This window comes from Mobula hypostoma, chromosome 19, assembly GCF_963921235.1.
Source record: "Mobula hypostoma chromosome 19, sMobHyp1.1, whole genome shotgun sequence".
In the NCBI taxonomy this organism is placed as follows: Eukaryota; Metazoa; Chordata; class Chondrichthyes; order Myliobatiformes; family Myliobatidae; genus Mobula; species Mobula hypostoma.
Window position 1 is genome coordinate 6,365,569 of NC_086115.1, and position 13,824 is coordinate 6,379,392.

The 13,824-nt window shown below is 43.3% G+C and overlaps 1 protein-coding gene across 1 annotated transcript in view; it reads left to right on the forward strand.

Annotated features, from left to right (window-relative positions):
* Positions 1–13,591: 13,591 nt before the first annotated feature.
* pdzd7a (PDZ domain containing 7a) overlaps positions 13,592–13,824 on the forward strand; it is a 120,976-nt gene continuing 120,743 nt past the window's right edge. The window contains exon 1 of the mRNA XM_063071255.1: positions 13,592–13,734. The gene's annotated coding sequence lies outside the window, so the exon portion shown is untranslated. The remainder of the gene's footprint in view (positions 13,735–13,824) is intronic.

Here is a 13,824-nt window from a genome sequence, read left to right on the forward strand (position 1 = left end):
CATTCCAGGGTTCTAAGTTTCCAAACTATTCCATGCACTAATTCATCAAGAACTTGTATTTTTACTCTGTAGCAGTAAAAGCTCTCCCAGTACTTCATAGTAACTATTAAACTGACTGAGGGTAACTTTCCTTACCTTTGTCAAGGTTTTACATTTTGGCGCATATTGTAAATGCTATTGCTGTTGCAACTGGGCGGCTCAGTAGCATAACAGTTGGTGCTATTGCAGCTCCAGTGACCTGGGTTCAATTCTGTCGCTGTCTGTAAGGAGTTCAAACGTTCTCTAGGTGACCAGGTGGTTTCCACCAGGGCTCCAGTTTCCTCCCACATTCCAAGGATGTATAGGTCAGTGTGTTAATTGGTCATATGGTGTATTGGGCAGCACAGACTCACTGCTAGAAAGACCCGTTACCATGCTGTATCTCTAAATAAGATACTGGGAGCCTCTTGTAGTGTAACATCTCTCCAATCCCAGGCAGATATAATGAGAATTACACGGCTACTGGGAGGGAGGTGGGGGAGAAGGAAGAAATTACTTGTGGCAGACCTGTTCTGTCAGATCAACAATCAGAACCTCCCACAATTCATGTACCTCAAATTACACCTGGGGTGGGTTACCAAAGTTTTGACGGCCTGGAACTAGCTGAATCAAAATCAGATTTATTGTTACTGATGGGAAGCATGAATGTTCTTGTTTTGTGGCAGCAGTACAGTGCAGGCATATCAAATTACTTAGAGTTATGATAAAAACAAAACAAATAGAATAGTACAAAAGATGAATTTTAAAATAAATAAAATAGTGCCAAAAGATAAATAGCAAGGCAGTGTTCATGGACCATTCAGAAGCGTGATGGCAGAGGTCTCTCCGCACATCTGCTATACTTGTTGTAAACAAAGTAACCTCTGTCACTAGAAATGAGTAAGAATTGATCATTTATGCCATACATCGTTAAATTTATTGTATTAAAAGTAACTGCTGTCACTTGAAATAAGTGAGAACTGCTCGGCCTGAAGTTACAGATATATAAAAAAACATACATCAGACATCAGGTCTGGGCATCTAAATGAGGTTCACTCGGGATCTGTCCACTCAGGTACCTGTTATCCTTTGAAATGAGGCTTGAAATGGCTCAGTGCTATTGCCACACATCATCTTGTGTCTGTGACAGCAGCTCATGGTAGAATGGTTGCAATCTGCATGAAGGCTGACACATCAGTGCACTCAGTCTTGACAAGAGGACTGAAGGTGTTTGTTGATGAGGAATTGCCGCACCTTTTTGATATTGTGGATTTTGCAGCTAATGGTATATTTTTTTCTGTCTCTACAATGATGAGAAGTGACTATTCGTGCAAAATATTCATCTTAAATAAATCTTAAACATGCCAACATTGATTGGGGTACATGGATATTTCAGGTGACATTGAGGCAACAAATTATTACCAGCTGTACTGAGCCCAAAGCAGGTACAAACTACAATTTATATAGACTGATGAAGGGTCTTGACTTGAAACATTGGCTAGTAATTCCTCTCCATAGATACTGCCTGACCTACTGAGTTCCTCTAACATTTTGTGTGTGTTGCTTTAGATTTCCAGCATCTGCATTATCCCATGTGGTTAAGACTCTATCTTATATACAGTACGTATAGGCATTAACTGCACTGGTGCATTTATTTTGAAGGAATTCCACATCTTTTAGTTTTTTTAAAAGAGTACATCATGTAATTTTCCCTGTAATTCTAGTAAAAATTAAAAGACTGGCTCTAATTGTCATGTGTAGATCAAAACATTGTAACACACAGTGAGAAGCGTAATATGCGACAAAAACCAACACAATCCGAATATGTGCTGGGTGGCAGCCCACAAGTAGCACCAGTATAGCATACCCACAATCTACTAACCCTAACTCGTACATCTTTAGAATACATGAGGAAACTAAAACATCCAGAGAAATCCCACATGGTCACAGGGAGAATGAACAAACTTCTTTCAGACACCAGCAGGAATTGAACCCTGATCAGTGATCACTGGTGCTGTAATAGCATTACGCCAACCACTACCATACCATGTTATGTTATGACACACACACACACACACACACACACACACACATCAGGTGCACGACTATATCACAGATGTAAGAAGGTGAAAATTGAGGCCAATCCCATGCTGAACCAACTGGCAGGTCAGAGGTGATAATACCACACTGGTCTAATCTATCATTTTACATTCTTTAAAGTTAACAGATAAAAGTATTTGGATGGGAATATGTACATTTTAATCCATGTTTTTTTACTTCTCAAAGTTCAAAGTAACTTTATTATCTAAGTTTGTATACTATATGTTACAATAGACTACGCTGAGATTCATTTTCTTGCAGGCATTCACAGTAGAACAAAGAAGTATAATTGAATCATTGAAAAACCACACACCCTCTCTCAGGGATTCTTAACCTGAGGATTCCAGGGTGTCTGTGAACTTGGGTGGGAATATTTACATCTTTATTTTTTACTGTCGGTTCCTTAAGGTTGTTATAGCCGGGGGGGGGGCGGGGGGGGGGGAGGTAAAACTCCCACTACCTATTAAATGCTCCCAATGGCATGTGCCTCAAATAGCCTCTGACAACCAAGTCCAGCTCCTGGCCTTCACTTGTGGCTTGGGTAAGAAGCCCAACAGGAAAGGCGGGTTAATGGTGCCTTAAGACAAGTCACTTTAGGCAGATGGGGCTTGTCAGCCATGGTTGGCAGCTCATCTAGGAGAAGGAAAACTCTTATCTCAAACCTCAGCTACCATGCAGCTATACCTACTCATGAGGAAGGCTTCAGGAGTAAACTCAGAGGGAAAATCCAGAGCTGGAGTCCCGAAGGCAGTCTTACGTTGAGTTCGACGCTGACTGGTAACAACTGCAACACTGCTGGTGCCAAACTGTATCGGTCTCCGCCGTTCCTTTGGGTTCTTCAAATGTGTGGAGAGGGGGAGCTTGCTACATGGGCAACCACTTGCTCTCCATATCATACTGACCAGGCTTGCATTTCTAGACAGTAGGACACAACATCCATGGTTGACCCTAATTGACAATATGGGACAATATACAATAAACAATTAACCTACCAAGTGGCACATTTTGGACTGTGGAAGGAAGTGGACCACCCAGAGGAAATCCATGCGGTCACGGAGAGAATGTACAAACTCCTTACAGGCAGCGACAGGAATTGAACCTGGGTCGCTGGTACTGTAAAGCGTTGTGCTTATCACTACACTACTGGACCATGATTTGAAAGAGAGTTTATTTTCCCTGTAGCAAACATGGGATGTTAGAGTGTTGGAGTCTATTATTAAGGATGAGGTTTCAAGGTACTTTGAGACTAATGATAAAATAAGTTAAAGTCAGCATGGTTTCTGTAAAGGGAAAACTTGCCTGACAAACCTGTTAGAGTTGTTTCAGGAAGTAACAAGCAGGGTGGACAAAGGTGAAGCAGTGGATGCCAGTTACTTGGATTTTCAGAAGGCATTTGATAAGGTGCCACACACGAGGCTGCTTAACAAGATCAAATCCTATGATGTTTCAGGAAAGGTACTGGCATGGATAGTGGAATGGCTGATGGATAGGAGGCAGCAAGTGGGAATAAAAAGGGTTCTAGGGTTCTGCCCTTTCTGGTTGGCTGCCGGTGACCAGTGGTGTTCCTCAGGGTCAGTATTGGGACTGTTACTTTACACGTTGTCAGTGATTTAGATAACGGAATTGATGGCTTTATGGCAAAGTTTGCAGATGATACGAAGATAGGTGGAGGGGTAGACAGTGCTGAGGAAGCAATGCAATTGCATATATCAGAAAGGATGTGTTGTCATTGGCGAGGGTCCAGAGGAGGCTCACGAGAATGATTCTGGGAATGAAGGGGTTAACATATGAGGGGTGTTTGGCAGCTCTGAGCCCGTGCTCATTGGAATTTAGAAGAACGCGGGGGTGGGGGGGGGGTTCTCATTGAAACCTACCAAATGTTGAAAGGACTAGATAGGATGGATGTGAGAGGATGGTTCCTGTGATGGGGGTATCCAGAACTAGAGGGCACAGCCTCAAAATTGGGGGATGACCCTTTAGAACTGAGGTAGGAAGTAATTTTTTTTAGTCAGAGAGGAGTAAATTTGTGGAGTGCTCTGCCACAGACTGTGGTGGAGACCAGGTCCGTGTGTATATTTAAGGTGGAAGTTGACTGTTTCCTGATTGATCAGGACATCAAAAGATATGGCGAGAAGGCAGGTGTATGAGATTGAGTGGGATCCAGGATCAGCCATGATGAAATCGCGGAGCAGACTCGATGGGCTGAATGGCCTAATTCTGCTCCTATGTCTTATGGTCTTAAATAGTGATAAAATTTAATCAGTCGAGAGCTTTCCAACAGCAACGTGGAAAGCTACTGTATTAATGTGCCTGAACTCAGGAAAAAGGGTGGTCAAATGTAGCAAGTTGTATCAATCACTTAGTTGGTGACTGAAACGATACCACTATACCACTTTACCACTTCTATTTGTGACAAGCTGTCCACAGTTCTTTAACTAGCAGAATTATCCATCACAAGCAGTAAATTTCCTCCTTAAACAACAATTTAATTCTGAAGGTTTTTCTGGTCGATCTTTATCTCAGCTTTTAACACAATAACCAAATAGTAGAAAATAGCCACTATAATTCAGCCTACATTGTAAATTGACTAATTTAATATGTCTTCAGGCATATTTGAACAGTTACACAAAATAATCAATACTTAACCTATAAAACAGGGAGAAAATGCATCACTATATAAGCAATGATAGGCAATGGCTTTGTGAAAATGTGTTACTAGTATTGAAATTCACATCTTTTTAATTCCAAAGCATATCCGCTTGCATGAGCCCTCAAAAATGATCAGCATGGTGAGGGGAAAGGTCACTTTAAATGCAACGTTTTTGACAAGAACTGTATTCTTTGCCACTTAACTTATTTCTCAAATTCAGAGGAAATGAAAATCTCTTATCTACCTTCAAAAGAATTACTCTTAATTTCAATTCAAAATGGTTACTGCGAAAGTAATTTTATCTAGAAACTATTCATTCATGGATTATTTTGAACTCTTTCTCACAAAATTGTATTGTACAATTTTATAGGATCCCTTGCGGTCCAAGATTTTTTCAGCTGTGGTAATAATTAGTCTATCATACAAATGCAGATTAAGTGTATTGTGTATTGAAATCACTATAACCTGCACTGCTTCTACATTGTGATGACTATCGGTTGATTAGTTCTGCAAATTAATACAAGTAGTGCATTTTTACTTTCACACAGTAGGCAGCTAAATCTCAAGGACCCTTAAATTCAAAGTTTTATTAAGATAATAGGACATATAAAGTTATAAACTCAGCTCCATCATAGGCACCAGCCTCCCCAGCATCTAGGACACCTTCAAAAGGCAATGTCTCAAAAAAGGAGGCATCCATCATTGAGAGCAGCCGTTACCCAGTGCATGGTGTCTTCTCATTGCTACCGTTAAAGAGGAGGTGCAAGAGCCTGAAGACACACACCCAATGTTTCAGGAACAACTTCTTCCCCTCCGCCATCTGATTTTCGAATGGACAATAAAAGCATACACAGTACCTCTGTCACGAGTGCGGAGCATGGGTGGACCCAAATGCAGGACACAAACACGTTTTGTGGCATTAACAAAAATAGAGTTTATTAATAGTTACTAGCAAAGCAGGGAAGCAAGGATTGTATAGAGAGACATCAAGGAGTGAATGAAGTGGAAGCGGGAATATGCGTGGCTGGAGTTGGGCTCGGACCCTGGATTTGGACTGGGACTCAGGGTCTGGGCTTGGCCTGGGAACTTGGGACCCAGAGATGGACTTGGGCTTGGTCTGGGAACTTGGGAGCCGGACTTGGACTTGGGCTTGGCCCGGGACCCAGACTTGGACTTGGATTGGGACTTGGAACTCGGAACATTGGAGCCTAGACTCTTCCTTGGACACAGGACACAGGGCTGGGACCTCTTCCCTGGACACAGGACACAGGGCCGGGACCTCTTCCCTGGACACAGGACACAGGGCCGGGACCTCTTCCCTGGACACAGGACACAGGGCCGGGACTCTTCTTCACAGGATACAGAACACAGAACATGAAAGACAGTTCCCCACTCCAGGTAGCGGCAAACGGCCGGACCTACCCAGCGGAGGAAAGGGCACGGAGAGACAAAACCACACAACGATAGACAGTTCTTTATCTTGACACGAAATGGCTCCAAGTAGCGGCAAGCCCTTGACGCTGCCCACAAACTACAGACAGCGGCTCTAGCCTCACTCTGGCGGGTTAACTTGACAGACCCACTCTGGCGAGGTAACTTAGCACAGGGGTCCCCAACCTTTTTGCACCGCGGACCTGTTTAATATTAACAATATTCTTGCGGACCGGCCAACCTGTTGGGGGGGGTGGTGTGTGGGAGGGAGGTGAGGGTTGCTAACAGAGAAGAGTAGCTGTCAAATACGTGTGTTTATCCCGAGAAAGACTACGATGACCATGAAGCCTTGCACGGGCACCTATATGCGCATGTGTGTACATGCCAATTTTTTTTTCTACAAATCGTTTTTCGCGATTCTGTTCAGTGAAACTACACTGTATGTACATTATTTCTACTTTATATAGGCTGTGTATTTATCAGATCATTCCTGTTTTTACTATATGTTAGTGTTATTTTAGGTTTTATGTAACACAGCATATTAATATAGTCAATTATAAGTCACTTATAAGTCAATAGCATCATAACATTTTAAGTAACGTTTGGATATTAAACACAGAGCACATATTCGTATGAACATATAAAATCATTGCAACACACCAATATTGCTGAATCAGTGTGAGCCCTGGGCTTGTTTTCCTGCAACAAAACAGTCCCATCGAGGGGTGATACTCGAAAGGGGTTCCTTATGTCCAGTCTGTTCCGCAATTTAGTTTTCATTGCATTCATTGCAGAAAAGCCTGCTTTGCAGATATGTTGGAAATGGAAGCAATGTTTTCAGTGCTTTTGTGGCTGTCTCAGGATATTTAGCCTTGACTTTGATCCAGAATGCCGGCAGAGATGTTATGTCAAACATACTTTTCAGCCCGCCGTCAGTTGCAAGCTCGAGGAGTTGATCTTCTTCCCGCGCTGACACAGATGACGCGTGCGTTCAAGTTCAACAGTGCGTGACAGGGAATGAGGAAAGGTATATCGGACTCATATCGCCAAATCATATCATTTCCTCGCGGCCCGGTAGCACATGCTTTGCGGCCCGGTGGTTGGGGACCACTGGCTTAACGGCTCGCTCAGGCGAGGTAACTTAACAGGCTGGCTCCAGTGAGGAGAGGTGACTTACTGGCACTCGCTTCAGGGAGAAGACTTGACTTGCTCCGGTGATGTGACTTGGCCCACTCCGGCAAGGTGACTTGCTTGCACTTGCTTCGGTGACATAAAGTGACGTCCGGTAACGGTCTAGCCCCGAGCAGCTGTAAGCCCAACACTATATACTGACCATTTAGCTGAGAATCAAGTGCCTTTAATTACAGAGCCCAAGAAACCTGGGAAAACAATGAATTAAAGGAAAACAAGGAGTCAACGGTCCCGATTGTGACACAAAGGAAATTTAAAGGGAACCAGGGAATAACCGATCAGGACCGTGACAACCTCATTAATTTTAAAATGTCTTGTATACTCTATATTTGTTATTGTAATTAATAGTTTTTAATTATTTATTGCACACAAAATAACAAATTTCAGGACATATGCCAATGATATTAAACTTGCTTCTGATTCTGAACAGTACAGCACAGTACAGGCCCTTCAGCCCATGATGTTGTGCTGACCTTTTAACCTACTCAAAGATCAGTCTAATCCTTTCAACCAACATAGCCCTCCATTTTTCTATCATCAATGTGCTCATCTAGGAGTTTCTTAAATACCCCTATGTGCCTCCACATATTCACCACTGCCTGTGTAAAGAACTTACCTCTAACATCCCCCTGTATTTTCCTCCAGTCATCATAAAATTATGTCCCCTCATATTAGCTATTTCTGCTCTGGGAAACAGACTCTGGTTATCCACTCGATGTCTGCTTATCCACATGGTGTTCATCACCATGTACACTTCTATCAAGTCACCTCTCCTCCTCAATCACTCCAAAGGGAAAAGGGTGGTAATGAAGGCATATGGCATGCTAGTCGTCATACAGCCATATAAAACTTTGGTTAGGCCGCACTTGGAGAATTATATGCAGTTCTGGTCACCTCATTATAGGAAGGATGTGGAGGCATTGAGGAGAACACCAAAGAGGCTTACCAGGATGATACCTGGATTAGAGGATATGAACTATAAGTGAAGCCTGCCAAATAGGGGAGAAGCACAGACGAGTTTGTCTCAAGTCAAGTCACTTTTATTGTCATTTCAACCATAACTGCTGGTACAGTACACAGTAAAAACAAGACAATGTTTTTCAGGACCATGCTGCTACATGAAACAATACAAAAACTACACTGAACTGTGTAAAACAACACAAGACTACACTAGACTACAGATCTGCAAGTTGTTTCTGAAACAACTGCAACTAAATGGGTAGCTATTTAGATGTATGACAAGTACCTATCTCAACCTTTTAAAAATACAATTGATACTCCCAGGGAAATGGGACTAGGTCAAGCAGACAACTAGGCTGCCATGGACAGGTTGGGCCAAAGGGGCTGTTTTGTGAGCTTTATAACTCTACATGCAAGGAGTAGTAAAACCTCTGGTGAAGGGGCTTGCCATGTCCGTTCTGTAACTGCTCACTCACCTTTAGTCCCCAGCGGACACTCAGCTCTCACCTGTGGCTCCAGGTAGCTGTTTGCATGTGACAGCAGCCACACCCTGGTACCTGTTTTGACTGCCAGGCCAAACCAGATGACGGTAGCCAGTGGGCCTCAAACTCTAGTGAGATGGGGACATGCCTTTCCTAGTAAGTGAAGTCAGTTGCAGCGGACTGGGTGAATGAGATCTACATTGAAATCTAACAGCCAGGAAGGTGGTTCTGTACCACACCATTGAAAGCAAAAGGCAGGATGAAGCACAGAAGAGGTCATAAAGCTGATGCACGAAGAAGTCGTGGTCAATCACTGCAACTGAGCAAGACCTCAGTTGTGCAACCAGTTGCACCACTGGACCCAGATTTCTGAGATGGAGAGACTGGAACTGTCTCAGTGCAACAACTTTTCCACTTGTCGTAGTTCTCCCATGTTAACTGCTAAGGTTAATAGAATGGCTTCTCTGTAATGTAAAGGGTCTCTGCTGTTCTCGGCAGCAGCTTGTTTTGGTTATAATTACTGATAACAGGTTTACTGTCCAATGGGAGAAGTGTTGTTCTTTCTTGTTTCTTTCTTATGTCTGGGACCCCAAGTTTTGGGGGCTTTTCAGGGAGGCGAGTGAAAAGGACGGACGTGGCGGGAGCGGACGGCGTCCCAGGACAGCGGATACCGGAGATCGGCAGTTCGGAGGTCGTCGGAGGCCCGGAGGTCATTGTGGAGGGATCTGGAGGCATGAGCTCCAACACATTTAAAATTTCTTGTGCACAGAACTGATAAATTTACTGATTTGGCGCCTTTATTTTATTTGTTTCTACTAACCCATCACTAAGAAATACTTATAAAGTGTAATCATTTACTTGCATATCGTGTACTGTCTGATATTTTAAGTCATGGGCTTGTATCGGGGTGCAATCACACAGTATCCACCACAAATGTGATTACAGAGTTGGCAGGGTCAATGCCAGCTTACCCTAGACAAATGGGAGTCGCTACACACTTTATAAAATCTCCTGCACAGGTTTCCTGTCATCATTGGATATGATGGACAACCAGCACCTTAACTCTATACTCCTAAAAGGGTCAAAATGTGATAAATAACCTTTGTGCTGCTCCAGTGCTGGGTAATAACCATCGACATCAAGAGCCTTACTACCCCTCTTGACTTTCAATTACTTTATCTACCACTATCAATGTAGGCTACAAATTTAACTGGGCACATCACATAAATACCAAGCAATTGGATACCAGTCATTCAATTCAGATATACTGCCTGATTCCTCAAAACAATTGCACTATATATAATGTAACCACCAGGAATGCAATGTTGAGACTAGCACAGCTTTAGCAACATAAGCAGCTCAATGCCACCTGTTAAGATCCCATCCAGCCACCTTAAAACTTCACTGCATCACTTGAACTATGTGGCTGCTTTGTATATCCAAAACCAGGAACTTCTAGCATGTAAAAAAAAAATGAAGAAAGCACTTGGAAAGACCACCGTTTTCAAATTTCTCCCGAAGACATTCATAGTCTTTCCATCATTGCTAAGTCAAAAATGCATAACTGACACACTTGTGCATGCTATACCTTCACCATATGGACTGCAGGTGTTCAAGAGAGAGTGCCACCAAATGTAACGAGGAATGGGCAATAACCATGTGATTCAAACCCACTGTCGGTGAATCAATAAAATAAATACACTCCTGTTTCAAGAAGAGATCAGAACAATACATTCCAATAACGACATTTGGTTATCCACTCTGCATGTATGATACCCAAGTGTCAATTCATTTTCGAGTCAATTTTGCGCCCTCTGTTTGGTCAGGGTCGACCATGGTGGATGTTGTGTGCCAACAGTCTCTACGTGATATGCAAGCCAGCGCAGTAGGATATGGAGAGCAAGCTGTTGCCTGTGCAGCAGGCTTCCTCTCTGCACGCAGGTGATTAGTCCAAAGGACCAGCAAAGACATACAGTTTGGCACCAGCGGCACCGCAGGATTTGCCAGTCATCGTTGAACGCACTTGAATGCAGTTCGGAGTTTACTCTTGAAGCCTTCCCCATGAGTGGGCATAGCAGCAAGGCAGCGGAGGTTTGAGATCAGAGATTTCCTTCTCCTGGAGGAGCTGCCAACAACGGCTGACTGGCCCCATCTGCCCGAAGCGACCGATTTTAAGGCGCCAGCAATTCGTCTTTACCCCTTCTCCTATCAGTAGAGACGGTTCCCCTGGGCTTCGTAGCGAAGCCACACGTGAAGGCCAGGAGTTAGACTTGATGTCAGAGGCTATTTGAGGCGCACGCCATTGGAAGCATTTAATGGATAATGTGGGACTTATCCTCACTACCTCCCCGGCTATGAGAATTTAAGGAATCTGGGTCAATCTATGTCACCAATTTTCAATGCATTTTTTCTTGCAACTTATAATCACGTTTATTTTCTTTCCTGATAATTTCTCCAATGTTCTTGCATAGAATAACTGAGTTCTGCTAACTTCCCCTTCTATCACGACATACGCAAAACATCTTCCGAGCGCTCGGGAATTTGATCTGGGTTTCCTCCCTCTACGCACCTTTGCAAAGCAATCCGAATGCCTGGCCTCTCACAATGACGCATTAAGTTCTCATATGACTCGTTGCACATTTCTATTTTTGCAAAGTGACGCATCTAGACACTGATTTATTCGCAGGAACTTGGCTCAATGCTCACAGTTCACAATGAGATATGTCGGGGCGCACTAAACTAATTTTCATGCTGTCTTATTTATTGGTCGCTGTCCCGTTTATTTTCTCTTACAAAATCCGTCGCAGTCCTGCGATCGCCGAGCTTGAAAGCTGTCCATGGTGCTGATCTCGCTTTATTTTAAGTGCCCAGTTCGCGCATTTCACTGATGGCATATCACCGAGCACAGCATTTACTTTAGAGGGGGGCTCGCATTTGTAGAATCATAACACGACAGGAGCTGGCCTTCGGCCGACTGGGTCAATGTCAGCACTCTGAAGAGAACTCCTGGCAGTCCCATTCGTAGTGCTCTTTTCCTGTACAAAAAGTCAGAGTCAGAGTTATACAGCAGGGAAAAAAGGCCGTTCTGCCCAATTGGTCTATACTAATCGAGATGCCTTCCCAAGCTTGTATTCCTTCCCCTCCCCACCTTCCTATTCTTGCTTCTTCCCCATTTTCTCCCACTCCTGATGAAGGTTCTCAGCTCGAAATTGCTATTCATTTCTCTCCATAGATGCTGCCTAACTTGCTGAGTTCCTCCGGCATTTTGAGCTTGTTGCCTTTACAGCTGGCAAATGAGCCCAAATTCGGTCCAGATTCCTCTGAGTACTTCCTATTCATGCATTTATCTAAATGTCCTGAACATTGTAAACACAGTGGCCTGTACTGTGCTGCACTGTAATTGTACCTACCTCCACAACTTACTCCGGTAACTTATTCCACTTACCCATCAGCGTTTGTGTGAAAAGGATGTTTTCAGGTCCCTGTACGGTCTTTTCTTCTAACCTGAAACCATTGTCTACTAGTTTCAGACTCTCCTAACCCGGGGAATACACTGTGACCATCCACCTTATCAACGATCTTTATTCTTTTATAGGCTTGTACAAGGTCCTCCTTTCCAGCCTATCCAGTTTCTCCCTATAACTCAAACAGCCCAGTTCCAGCAACAGGTACCTGCCCAATTTCCAGTGGAAACCCCTGACGACTCCCCTTCCACCACCTTCCCAGACAGCAAATTCCATGTCACCACCTTAAGCACTTCCTTTCTTTAGACAGAAACCAAAGATTATCACTCTCTTTAATGTGGCTCATATCAGAGCCACGCGGTTTGTACAAACCATCTTGAGTGAGCATTGACAAGAACTCATTTGGTCACCCAAAGGCTCTACAATAATATGCAGAGTTTACTCACATGTTGCAAAGTCTGGGTGCCTTATCCCTCAAAGGAACCAAACTCATGTAAGAAAGTCAACAGTTTCTATGAATTTTAAACAAAATCTACCCAAGTTGTACTTACAACTCTAGTGCAATTTTGCATTATAACAATAGTTCGATAAAGAATAGCTTTATAAGATACAGATGCACGTTATGTGCACAATAGCTTCAATAATTGCAATTCTATATCCCCAGTTACCAAATAAACAGATTTATCAAATGAAAAAAATGCAATTAGTCATTAGCATTAGATTACCAATCATTATTGATTGTGCCTCAGAATCAAAAGAGACTTCAGATGCTGGAATCTGGAGTTTCTCCAGCAGATTGTTTACCAACAATACAGTCTTTAGTTGACGGCCTGTATATTATTACACAGCGCCTTTTCAAATGAAAGAAATATAGTTTCCTGAGGAATAACCACTACTGGGGTATATTATGCGCATTTAATGTCGCCCTTCATTAGAATGCGTAAAATCTTTTCCCTTCGCAGTAAAATAGACTTTGTTACTTTGCTCTAATTGTGTTTTATTAATCTGGGTGGGTTTAATTTATATTTTGTTTGTGAATGCTACATATATGATACTATGCCTGTGATATTGTTGCAAGTATGTTCTTCATTGCATCTGTGTTCGCGGTACTTGTGTATGTACAAACTGGGCTTTGCCTTTTTTCACGTGTTTAGTGTGACGGCCACCAAGTTACTATGTCACATTATTTTTTTAGACGAGACTTCATCGCTAGGACCAAGCGCGAATCGACTTAAATACTCGGGCGGAAATGCTCAACTCCAGCTGGTACTTACCCGGGTGAAAGAGGTGGGAGGAGTTGTGTGATTGGCGGGTGGTTGACCAATAGTCAGTAGCCGTCGGTCGGCGATACGCTCCAATGAAGAGAGGAGGGCGGGCTCGGCTGAGGCCGCCGACGGCAGCGTTTGAGGTTGAGCAACCTGTCTCTTCCCTTCAACAGGTAGGTAAAGGTCTGAAAGTGCTTGGCAGCGGCCGGTGAGTTGACAGGAGCGGTGCGAGTCGGAAAATTGTTTGAACCCCCCCCCACCAC